Here is a 13,187-nt window from a genome sequence, read left to right on the forward strand (position 1 = left end):
TCGATTTCAAAGTTCAAAGTAAAGTGGTCGTGCCACTTACTTAATCTGTGCTCTGCCTGCATTATTGTTTTGATTGAAAGGCATGATTTGCAACTCCGTACTGAAATAATATATGAAGATGTAATGATACAAAATATGTGCCCAAGACTTCCTTCTTTCATTAAGTATAACATTTATACCATTGTGACGTATTGTGCATGGTAAATGTTAGACAACGTGAAAAGTGTGACAACATACCTCGCTCTCCCCAAATTGTGCACATTGAGACATCAAGTGGTTTGTGATGGTGTGATGTGATGATGTGGCTCAGTTGGCAGAGCATGGCGCTTGGGTTTGATTCCTACAGGGAAAAAGTGTGAACATTTATGCACTCACTACTGTAAATTGCTCTGGCTTAGCGTCTACTAAAATGAAAAGGGAATTAATAGACCATTTCAGTTTTCACATATAAGTTGCATTTGCAAAGTATTTCAAGAAACCGAAAAACAAATATCAAGCATTTATTTTATATTCCACCAGAATTATCAGATGAACCGTTTTGTATAGATAATTATCAAGTTGCAAATGCTGATAAACATCCAAATACAGTTAGCACAAAAAAAATCCCCAAAGTAGTGCACTAGGCCTTTACTTGTCCTGTATTAGCGGACCGATGTGATGTATGTAAGTGCGACATTGTTCTCAAAATGTTGACTTTATTCTCCAAATTACATTTCGAGTTTATTCTCGACATATTGCCATTTTTTAAAGTACTACCCAAGTACACCACCTGGTGGTACTCTTCCATACATCAGTTATCACACTTATGTTTTAAAAAAGCAGTGTCAAATATTGAATTTTGACTAACGTAGCTCTGCATTCATGGAAAATAACCTTGGCTTTGGCAACACATTTGCCATTCTATAACATTACTATGAAGATGTTGTGTACGGATTGTCGAAGTGTTATACCCGACATCTGCATGAAAATCCTTATTTATTACACATAGAGTACCATCTAGTGAACATTACAATACAGTCCTAATAACAGTGTTCTGTACATGTTTTTCTCTGAAGGAGTCCAGTTTTGAAGAGCCGCAAACCGCCCAGGGGCACAGGCAGGGCTGCGGAAAGAATGGGACAGGAAGACCTTGAAAGGGCTGTCCGATTGACTGGACAAACTCGCGAGTGCAGCTGCGTGAATTGCAGGGAGACTCCTGCTCCTTACAACACACAACTGCTGCCATTTCACCACTGTAATATTAAATTGTATGTTTACATAACAGGTCAACACTTTGCATGACTACAATGTACTTTATTCTTCATTTGGATCCCAATCAGGAAAAATACTCAATTTGGTGATATCTTTGTAAGTAGTTTTTTTTCTTCTTTTTCTGGGTGATATCAGTTCAATACTTCATCAGAATGTTTCCCTCACATAGTGCTTTTGTAATTTTGAGGATGATTACTGTCACGAACCGGCTCAATGCCTGTAACAAAAAAGGAGACAACGTGGAGATAAGGAATAACAAAAATATAATTATTAACTGAGGTGTCCTATATACAATTAACAACGGTGTGTGTAATCAGTAGTGTAAGTGAGTGGTTGCGTGCATAGATGTGATAACAAGGAGTGTTGAAAGATACCAAAGCAAACAAACCGGCCACAACCAAAATCAAACAGTGTCTGCATGGAGAGAGTCCCCTCAATGAATGGGGAAGTGGTGTATTTATCCCGGGGACACCCCGGGCCGAGGTGTGTCTCATTTCGCTGATGACCCTCCCGGTTCTGCCCACCGACATCCTAATAAGGAAAACAAGATCAAAGAGAACGAATTCGGCAGTGGGAAGGTCGTCACAATTACAGAGACTAACTTATTGTTGATTATCTCCATAATAAAGCTATTTAACCTGATCTGTGTAATCGAGCCGACTTGTTTTGAACTGTATTTACACTAGGGTAGTCCATCCGTCTTTCTGGATATCTACCCACCTGTAGGTCTGCTAATTTTAAGTGTAAACCGTCATGATCATAAATATTCAGGAAGAGAGAACAGTTTAGGAAATCACTCTAAAACTATTCCAAAAGTCCAATAATTATGGCTATATGCTAGATAAATGCACAAGTATTGTTTCTCACACAAGTTTATTGTTGCCCATACAAACTTCCCTTACTTATACTGAACAAAAATATAAACAGGATGCAACAATTTCAAATATTTTACTCAGTAACAGTTCATATAAGGTAATCAGCCAATTGAAACAAACACATTAGGCCCTAATCTATGGATTTTCACATGACTGGGGAGCCAGGCCCAGACAATCAGAATGAGTTTTCCCCCACAAAAGGGCTTAATTCATTTCGAACGATCCCGCAAGTGAAGAGGTCCTGGGGTGAACATACTGCCAATTGCATGCTCCCTCAAAACTTCAGACGTCTGTGGCATCATGTTGTGTGACAAAACTGAAAATGTTAAAGTGGCCTTTTATTGTCCACTGCACAAGGTGCACCTGTGTAATGATTATGCTGTTTAATCAGGTTCTTGATATGCCACACCTGTCAGGTGGATGGATTATCTTGGCAAAGGAGAAATGCTCACTAACAGGGGTGTAAACAAATTTATGCACAACATTTTTGAAAAATAATATTTTTGTGCGTATGGAAAATTCTGGGATTTTTTGTTTGAGCTCATGAAACATGGGACCAACACTTTACATGTTGCATTTATATTTTGGTTCGGGAAGGTATTCAGACCCCTTGACCTTTCCACATTTTGTTAGGTTACAGCCTTATTCTAAAAGGTATTAGATTGATTAAATCATCAATCTACACACAAAACCCCATAATGACAAAGCAAAAATAGGTCCTTAAAAATGTTTGCTAATTTATAAAAAATATTTAAAAAAGAACTATCATATTTACATAAATATTCAGACCCTTTACTCAGTACTTTATTGAAGAACCTTTGGCAGCTATTACAGCCTTGAGTCTTCTTGTGTATGATGCCACAAGCTTGGCACTGTCATGTATTGTCATATTATGTCTTGTTCCTGTTCTTTCTCTTCACTTCGTCTCCCTCTGCTGGTCGTATTAGGTTACCTTCTCTTCCTCTCCTTCTCCCAGCTGTTCCTCATCTTCTCTAAACTACCTCGTTCACCCTTTTCCCACCTGTTCCTTTTTTCCCTCTGATTAGGTCTCTATTTCTCTCTCTGTTCCTGCTGCTGTCTTTGTCAGATTCTCGTTTGAGTTTCTCATGCCAGAACCAAACTATCGTCTCGTTTGCTTCATCCTTGTCCTGTCCTGTCGGAATCTGCCTGTTCATCTGATGCTACGTGTGATCAGGTACCTCTGTCCTCTACGACCCGCGCCTACCCAGAGAGACCAGCAGTCTGTCGCCGCTAACCCAGCTATTCTCCTCTGCTGCTAAGAAGGGGACTCTAACCCAGCTATTCTCCTCTGCTGCTAGAAGGGGGACTCTTCTGTAAATATCAGAAGGACTTTATGATTCATTTATCGCCCTCTCTGCGGGTTGTCTATTTTGCCATTATATACATCTGAAGAGGATCTATGTCTTCCCTGTGTTTTGACATTAAAGGACTCTGTTTTTGTTAAACCGCTTTTGGGTCCTCACTCACGTGCATAACAGGCACACCTGTATTTGGGGAGTTTCTCCCATTCTTCACTGCAGATCCTATCAAGCTCTGTCAAGTAGGATGGGGAGCGTTGCTGCAAAGCTATTTTCAGGTCTCTCCACAGATGTTTGATCGGGTTCAAGTCTGGGCTCTGGCCGGGCCACTAATGGACATTCAGAGACTTGTCCCGAAGCCACTCATGCGTTGTCTTGGCTGTGTGCTTAGGGTCGATGTCCTGTTGGAAGGCGAACCTTCGCCCCAGTCTGAGGTCCGGAGTGCTCTGGAGCAGGTTTTCATCAAGGATCTCTCTGTACTTTGCTCCGTTCATCTTTGCCTCGATCCTGACTAGTCTCCCAGTCCCTGCCACTGAAAAATACCCCCACAGCATGATGCTGCTACCACCATGCTTCACCGTAGGGATGGTGCTAGGTTTCCTCCAGACGTGACGCTTTGCATTCAGATCTTTGCCTCGACACAATCCTGTCTCCGAGCTCTACAGACAATTCCTTCAACCTCATGGCTTGGTTTTTGCTCTGACATGCACTGTCAACTGTGGGACCTTATATTGACAGGTGTGTGCCTTTCCAAATCATGTCCAATCAATTTAATTTACCTCAGGTGGACTCCAATTAAGTTGTAGAAACATCTCAAGGATGATCAATGGAAACAGGATACACCTGAGTTCAATTTCTAGTCTCATAGCAAAGGGTCTGAATACTAATACTCTACCCTGTCCTTCCTGAATATAGAATATCCAGGGACATTAAAGGCAGAAATAGGAGAAGATTTCTTCAGCCATGTCTAAGAAAAACAGAAAAAAAATCTAGATTAGTGTCATTCAATAAATATTCCACATGTTCACTTTTAGAAATAATGCTATGAATATTCAGATGACCTCTTAATATTCCTTTAGGATTGGAACGAGGGTCCCAGAGCTCTTTAGCCCGATTAACGGTTTGAAAAAGGTTCATGGTACAATGTTTTCTAATAGCTGGGTTAAGGGAACTGAGTTTCTGTCTCAAAGATGGGTTTTGTTTGGGACAAGTTCAGTGCATTCAGAAAGTTTTCAGACCCCTTAACTTTTTCCACATTTTGTTACGTTACGGCCTTATTCTAAAATTGATTAAATAAAAACTATTTCTCATCAATCTACACACAATACCTGTCACGACTTCCGCGGCGTTCGGTGGTCGACGTCAGCCTTCCATTTGTAATTTTCCATTTGTTTTGTCTTTGTTTTCTACACACCTGGTTTCAATTTCCCCCATTACATGTTCATTATTTAACCCTCTGGTTTCCCCCATGTTTGTGTGCATGTTTGTTTTATTGTAAGGCTGTATTCTGACGGCTGGTTTTGTTGTTAGGCCCGTTTATTTTGTGGTACCGGTATTTTTCCCGCACCATTAGTATTCTGTTTGTACTGGTGTTTTCTTTAACTAAATACCTACTAAATACCTTGTCCACACATCTCAGCTCTCCTGCGCCTGACACCTTTCATCGGTTACCCACAGCCTTGACAATACCCCAGAATGACAAAGTGAAATCAATGTTTTTAGAAATGTTAGCACATATATTAAAATAGAAAACAGAAATACCTTACTTACATAAGTATTCAGACCCTTTGCTATGAGACTCGAAATTGAGCTCAGGTCCATTCTGTTTCCATTGCTCATCCGTGAGATGTTTCTACAACTTGAAAACAATTCTAGACCACCTTTACTCCACACACAAAGATGCGTACAAAACTCTCCCTCGCCCTCCATTTAGCAAATCTGATCATAATACTATCCTCCTGATTACTGCTTACAAGAAAACATTAAAGCAGGAAGCACCAGTGACTCGGTCTATAAAAAAGTGGTCAGATGAAGCAGATGCTAAACTACAGGTCTGTTTTGCTAGCACAGACTGGAATATGTTCCGGGATTCTTCCGATGACATTGAGGAATACACCACATCAGTCACTGGCTTTATCAATAAGTGCATTGAGGACGTCGTACCCATAGTGACTGTATGTGCGTACCCAAACCAGAAGCCTTGGATTACAGGCAACATTCGCACTGAGCTAAAGGGTAGAGCTCCCGCTTTCAAGGAGCGGGACTCTAACCCGGAAGCTTACAAGAAATCCTGCTATGCCCTCCGACACATAGGCAGAAATCCCAGGGGGGACGGGGGACACACAACGTCCACCATCCTGGGAAAAATCTGATTTGACCCCCCAATATATCACTGTAAACATAACTACAGTATGTAATGTCAATAATATTAAGAATACGCAATGAAACCAATTGTGCTGATTATAGACCCTTAATTGCGCGTTTTTAAGTTTCAAAAGATTGCGATCTCCCACCCTTTGCCTCACAAATGTTTGATCCACTGCCCCCCCCCCCCTTGCTATCGACAGTTTATTCCAAGATCAGCATGCAGCTGTAGTGCTTCGAAGTCCCTGTGATAAGGTTAGCGATAAACTGAACTCCAAACTGAACTACACTCTCTTCTACCATTGTCTTAAATATCTTTAATGGTCTCGTTGCAAAAGCTAAATTGTCGCTACGGGACTCTGAAGCACCTGTGTGCTGATCTTGGAGTAAACGGACGATAGCAAAGATTATAGCAAACACCACAGAAATGGAATTGGTGCTTGCAAGCTCAGCAAATTCAATTTTTCAGTACACCAAAACGCTAAGTAAGAACCCTAGTAGCCTAATATCTCAAATACTAGTTGATAAAAATGTTCATAAGAAAGAAGTGAAATGCTAATGGAAATGTTTCATAATGATGTCCTTGGGCAGAGCAGGCAACAGATGGCACACAGACAGCAGAGCTGGGGACAGATAGGCAGGGACAGACAGGCAGAGACAGGGAGTCTCAGGTAAGTTTGTTGAGTCTTTGTTTGGCAACATTATGAAAGGTTCTCTCTTTTTTGGACATGTAAGATAGGGACATAATTGGACAATGCCATGGATACCCCCACTCTCAACTTAAACTGGTGACTGAACTAAGATTTTTTAAGGCAATGGTACTGCTGTTGTGATTAATTGTGTAGTTTTGGGTACTGGTAGTTAGGAGTACGGCAAACACCTTATTTATTTTCTAGGAGACAGACTGTGCGTTAGTGAGGGTGGTGAAAGGGGAAGAGCCGCGGAGAGAGACTTCAGAGGACAGTGTCACAGCCACGGCAGGACCAGGTGTCAACCTTTAAAAAAAAAAAAATAATAATGTTTCACCTTTATTTAACCAGGTAGGCTAGTTGAGAACAAGTTCTCATTTGCAACTGCGACCTGGCCAAGATAAAGCGTAGCAATTCGACAACACAGAGTTACACATGGAATAAACAAATCATACAGTCAATAATACAGTAGAGCAAAAGAAAACAAAAAGTCTATATACAGTGAGTGCAAATGAGGTAAGTTAAGGAAATAAATAGGCCATGGTGGCAAAGTAATTACAATATAGCAATTAAACACTGGAATGGTAGATTGGCAAGATGAATGTGCAGGTAGAGATACTGGGGTGCAAAGGAGCAAAATAAATAAATAAATAAATACCAGTATGGGGATGAGGTAGGTAGATAGATGGGCTGTTTACAGATGGGCTATGTACAGGTGCAGTGATCTCTGACAGCTGGTGCTTAAAGCTAGTGAGGGAGATGTGAGTCTCCTAGGTGATTGTAGCTCAGATCCAGCTCTCTCAGGTGTGAGGGGTTTGACCTCAGAGCTGTGTCAAGAGAAACACAGCCCTCATCTGTGATCAGGCAGCCTGACAGCCTGTAGAGAGTTGATCAAGACTTCACACACTGCTACCATTTAGTAATACAGAAAATCGCAGAAGCATATGTTGTTTTTTCACACAATATTCAACAAATACAGGAATACTGACCTTAGTGTTTCCAGTTTACAGTGTGGATTCTCCAGTCCAGCAGAGAGTAGCTTTATTCCTGAATCCTGCAGGTCATTGTCACTCGGGTCCAGCTCTCTCAGGTAAGAGGAGTTGAGAGCTGAGGCCAACACTTCACAGCATCCTTCTGAGAGGTTACAATGGTTCAGCCTAAATTATGTGTAAAAAAGAAAATCATAACAGTTTACAACAAAAAGAGTAACAAGACTGTTTAGTAGTACAGACTGGGAATTGTTCGGGGATTCATCCGATAGCATTGAGGAGTTTATCACGTCAGTCACGGGCTTCATCAATAAGTGCATAGACGACGTCGTCCCCACAGCGACTATACGAACGTATCCAAACCAAAAACCATGTATTACAGGCATTATCTGTTCTGGGCTAAAGGCTAGAGCTACCGCTTACAAGGAATCCGACACGGACATGGACACATACAAGAAAGCCCGCTACGATGAGACATCAAACATGCAAAAGGACAATACAGGCTCCAACACTTCGGATGTGTCAGGGCTTGCAGACGATAACGGATTACAAACCCAGCCGTGAGATGAGCTAAACGAGCTAAATGAGTTTTAGATGACCGTGTGATCTCTCTCCATGGCCGATGAGAGTAAACAACAGGTAAACACTCGCAAGGCGGGCCAGATGGAATACCAGGGTGCATTCTCAGAGAATGCACAGACCAGCTGGTAAGTGTCTTCACAGACACATGTTCAATCTATCCTTGTCCTAGTCTGTAATTCCAACATGTTTCAAGCTGACAACCATTGTCCCTGTTTCCAATAACTCCAAGGTAACCTTCCTAAATGACTATAAGGCTGGTCATGACACACATCAACACCATCATCCCAGACACCTACTCCAATTCGCATACCGCCCCAACAGATCAACATGATGACGCAATCTCAATTGCACTTCACACTGCCCTCTCCCACCTGGACAAGAGGGGAAATAACTATGTGAGAATGCTGTTCATAGACTACAGCGTTCAACACCATTGTCCCCTCCCTGGGACTGAACACCTCCCTTTGCAACAGGATACTGGACTTTCTGACGGGCCGTCCCCAGGTGATGAGTGTAGGCAACAACACCTCCACCTCGTTGACCCTCAACACTGGGGCCCCTCAGGGGTGCGTGCTTAGTCATCTCCTGTACTCCCTGTTTACCCATGACTGCGTGGCCATCCACGACACCAACACAATCATCAAGTTTGCTGACGAAACAACGGTGGTAAGCCTTATCACCAATGGCAATAAGACAGGCTACAGGGAGGAGGTCAGAGACTTGGCAGTATGGTGCCAAGACATAAACCTCTCCCTCAACGTCAGTAAGACAAAGGAGCCGATGGTGGCTACAGGAGAAAAAGGGGAGAGCACGCCCCCATCCACATTGACAGGGCTGTAGTGGAGCGGGTTGAAAGCTTCAAGTTCCTTGCCATCCACACTACTAAGGAATCAACATGGTCCACAAACCCCCACACAGTCATGAAGAGGGCAATACAGCACCTCTTCCATTTCAGGAGGCTAAAAAGATTTGGCATGGGCCCTCAGATCCTCAAAAAATTCTACAACTGCACCATCGAGAGCATCTTGACTAGCTGCATCACCGCTTGGTATGGAAAATGCACCACCCTTGACCACAAAGCGCTACAGAGGGTGGTGCAGATGGCCCAGTACATCACTGAGGCCAAGCTCCCTGCCATCCAGGACCTCTATATCAAGTGGTGTCAGAAGGCCCAAAAAAGACTTCAGCCACCCAAGCTATAGACAGTTCACTCTGGTACCTTCCGGCAAACAGTACCGGACCAACAGGCTTCGAGACAGCTTCTAAGACCCCAAGCCATAAGACTTCTAAATATCCGTAAGACTGCTAAATAGCCAGGAGACTGCAAAATTGTTAATTAAATGGTTACCCAGACTCTCTGCATTGACCCTATCTTGCACTGAATCTATGCACAAATATATATTTTTTAAAATAAATAAATAGTCAATATATAGTCCCTTCGCACAGTGCTGTAGGCACTCTCGGGTGTGGGAGATAAGATAACTTTAATATCGATAAAACATTTATTAAAAAACAATGTTTTATTGTCACATACACCAGATAGATCCAGTGAAATGTGTTGTTTTACAGGGTCAGCCACAGTAGTATGGCGCCCTTGAAGCAAATTAGGTTTAAGTGCCTTGCTCAAGGTCACATTGACATATTTTTCACCTTGTCGGCTCGGGTATTGAACCAGCAACCTTTCGGTTACTGACCCAAAATGGACATTTGTATTTGGTTTTGAAAGAAGAGGAGACAATCTGAACTTTTCTTCAACTTCTTTAATAACCTGTAGATTTAGGAGGAGGACAATTCAACTATATTCTTACAAGGTCAGATATAAAAAAAAAAATTAAAAAAATATTATTTGCAGGGGGGTCGTACATTTTCCACATGCAATTATTCTTTGTTAGAATTGTATATAAAGCAACACACACACACCAATAAAGCAATTTTCTTTAAATGAAATGTTGCTAAAAGTAATTAGGAAAGAAGTGGAGGGCACAGTGTGAGTTGAGGTGCAACCCAAAATTTGTATCATCATGGTGTGTGTGTGTATGGTCCATCCAACCTTGATCCTCTTGGCTGTGTGTGTGTGTGTGTGTGTTTGCGTGAAAGATAAATTCCTCTTCATTAGCTTATTAGTATAATTTTGTTACGTTACAGCCTTATTCTAAAATTGATTAAATAAAACATTTTCCTCATCAATCACAATACCCCAAAGTGAAAACAGGTTTATAGACATTTTTTCTCATTTATAAAAAAACAGAAATACCTTATTTACATTATTCAGACACTTTGTTATGAGACTCAAAATTGAGCTCAGGTTCATCCTGTTTCCATCGATCATCCTTGAGATGTTTCTACAACTTGATTAGAGTCCACCTGTGGTAAATTCAATTGATTGGACATGATTTGGAAAGGCACACACCTGTCCATATAAGGTCCCACAGTTGACGTTGCATGTCAGAGAAAACACCAAGCCATGAGGTCGAAGGAATTGTCCGTAGAGCTCCGAGACAGGATTGTGTTGAGGCACAGAGGATTGTGTTGAGGCAAACTGAGAAATCGGGGGAGAAGGGCCTTGGACATGGAAGTGACCAAGAACCTGATGGTCACTGACCGAGCTCCAGAGCTTCTCTGTGGAGATGGGGGAACCTTCCAAAAGGAAAACCATCTCTGCAGCACTCCACCAATCAGGCCTTTATGGTAGAGTGGCCAGACGGAAGCCACTGCTCAGTAAAAGGCACATGACAACCTGCTTGGAGTTTGCCAAAGAGCACCTAAAGACTCTCAGACCATGAGAAACAAGGTTCTTTGGTCTGATGAAACCAAGATTGAACTATTTGGCCTGAATGCCAAGCGTCACGTCTGGCGGAAACCTGGCACCATCTCTATGGTGAAGTATGGTGGTGGCGGCATCATGCTGTGGGGATGTTTTTCAGTGGCAGGTACTGTGAGACTAGTCAGGATCGAGGGAAAGATTAATGGAGGAATGTAGAGAGAGATTCTTGATTAAAAACCTGCTCCAGAGTGCTCAGGACCTCAGACTGGGTTGAAGGTTCACCTTCCAACAGGACAGCGACCCTAAGCACACAGCCAAGACAAAGCAGGAGTGGCTTTGGGCCAAGTCCCTGAATGTCCTTGAGTGGCCCGGACATGAACCCGGCCGAACATCTCTGGAGAGACTTGAAAATAGCTGTGCAGTGATGCTCTCCATCCAAACTGACAGTTTGAGAGAATCTACAGAGAAGAATGGGAGAAACTCTCCAAATACAGGCTGTAATCTCTGCCAAAGTTGCTACAACAAAGTAAAGGGTCTGAATACTTATGTAAATGTGATATTTCCATTTTTTATATTTAATAAATTAGCAACAATTTCTAAACCTGTTTTTGCTTTGTCATTATGAGGTATTGTGTGTAAATTGAGGGGGAAAAAACAATTTAATCGATTTTAGAATAAGATGTGGAAAAAGTCAAGGGGTCTGAACATTCCGAATGCAGTGTACAGTTGAAGTCGGAGGTTTACATACATCTTCGCCAAATACATTTAAACTCAGTTTTTCACAATTCCTGACATTCAATCCTAGTAACAATTACCTATCTGTAGGTCAGTTAGGATCACCACTTTTATTCTAAGAATGTGAAATGTCAGAATAGTAGTAGAGAATAATTTCAGCTTTTATTTCTTTCATATTCCCAGTGGGTCAGAAGTTGACATTCAATTAGTATTTGGTAGCATTGCCTTTAAATTGTTTAACTTGGGTCAAACATTTTATAGCTTCCCACAATAAGTTGGGTGAATTTTGGCCCATTCCTCCTGACAGAGCTGATGTAACTGAGTCAGGTTTGTAGGCCTCCTTGCTCGCATACACTTTTTCAGTTCTGCCCACACATTTTCCATAGGATTGAGGTCAGGGCTTTGTGATGGCCACTCCAATACCTTGACTTTGTTGTCCTTAAGCCATTTTGCCACAACTTTGGAAGTATGCTTGGGGTCAATGTCCATTTGGAAGACCCATTTGCGAGCTTTAACTTAACTGATGTCTTGAGATGTTGCTTCAATATATCCACATAATTTTCCTTCTTCATGATGCTACTTATTTTGTGAAGTGCACCAGTCCTCCTGCAGCAAAGCACCCCCACATGTTGCTGCCACCCCTGTACTTCACGGTTGGGATGGTGTTCTTCGGCTTGCAAGCCTCCCCCTTTTTCCTCCAAACATAACAATGGTCATTATGGCCAACCAGCTCTATTTTTTTTTCATCAGACCAGAGGACATTTCTCCAAAATATACAATCTTTGTGCCGTAGCAAACCATAGTCTGGCTTTTCTATGGCTGATTTGAAGCAGTGGCGTCTTCCTTGTTGAGCGGCCTTTCAGGTTATGTCAATATAGGACTTGTTTTACTGTGGATATAGATACTTTTGTACCCAGCATCTTCACAAGGTCCTTTGCTGTTCTGGGATTGATTTGCACTTTTCACACCAAAGTACCTTCATCTCCATGAGACAGAACTTGTCTTCTTCCTGAGCAGTATGACGGCTGTGTGGTCCCATGGTGTTTATACTTGCGTACTATTGTTTGTACAGATGAACATGGTACGTCCCAATGATGAACCAGACTTGTGGTCTACAATTTTTCTTCTGAGGTCTTGGCTGATTTATTTTGAGTTTCCCATGATGTCAAGCAATGAGGCACTGAGTTTGAAGGTAGGCCTTGAAATACATCCACAGGTACACCTCCAATTGACTAAAATTACGTCAACTAGCCTATCAGAAGCTTCTAAAGCCATTACATAATTTTCTGGAATTTTCCAAGCTGTTTAACGGCAGTCAACTTAGTGTATGTAATCTTCTGACCCACTGAAATTGTGATAAGTGAAATAATCTGTCTGTAAACAATTTTTGGAAAAATTACTTGTGTCCTGCACAAAGTAGATGTCCTAACGGACTTGCCAAAACTATAGTTTGTTAACAAGAAATTTGTGGAGTGGTTGAAAAACGAGTTTTAATGACTCCAACCTAAGTGTATGTAAACTTCTGACTTCAACTGTATATATAAATAAACCTTTAACAGTTTACAGGGTAAAGACATACATAAAACATACATATAGCATTACACACATTGAACAATGCA

Source organism: Oncorhynchus clarkii, chromosome 17, assembly GCF_045791955.1.
Source record: "Oncorhynchus clarkii lewisi isolate Uvic-CL-2024 chromosome 17, UVic_Ocla_1.0, whole genome shotgun sequence".
In the NCBI taxonomy this organism is placed as follows: domain Eukaryota; kingdom Metazoa; phylum Chordata; class Actinopteri; order Salmoniformes; family Salmonidae; genus Oncorhynchus; species Oncorhynchus clarkii.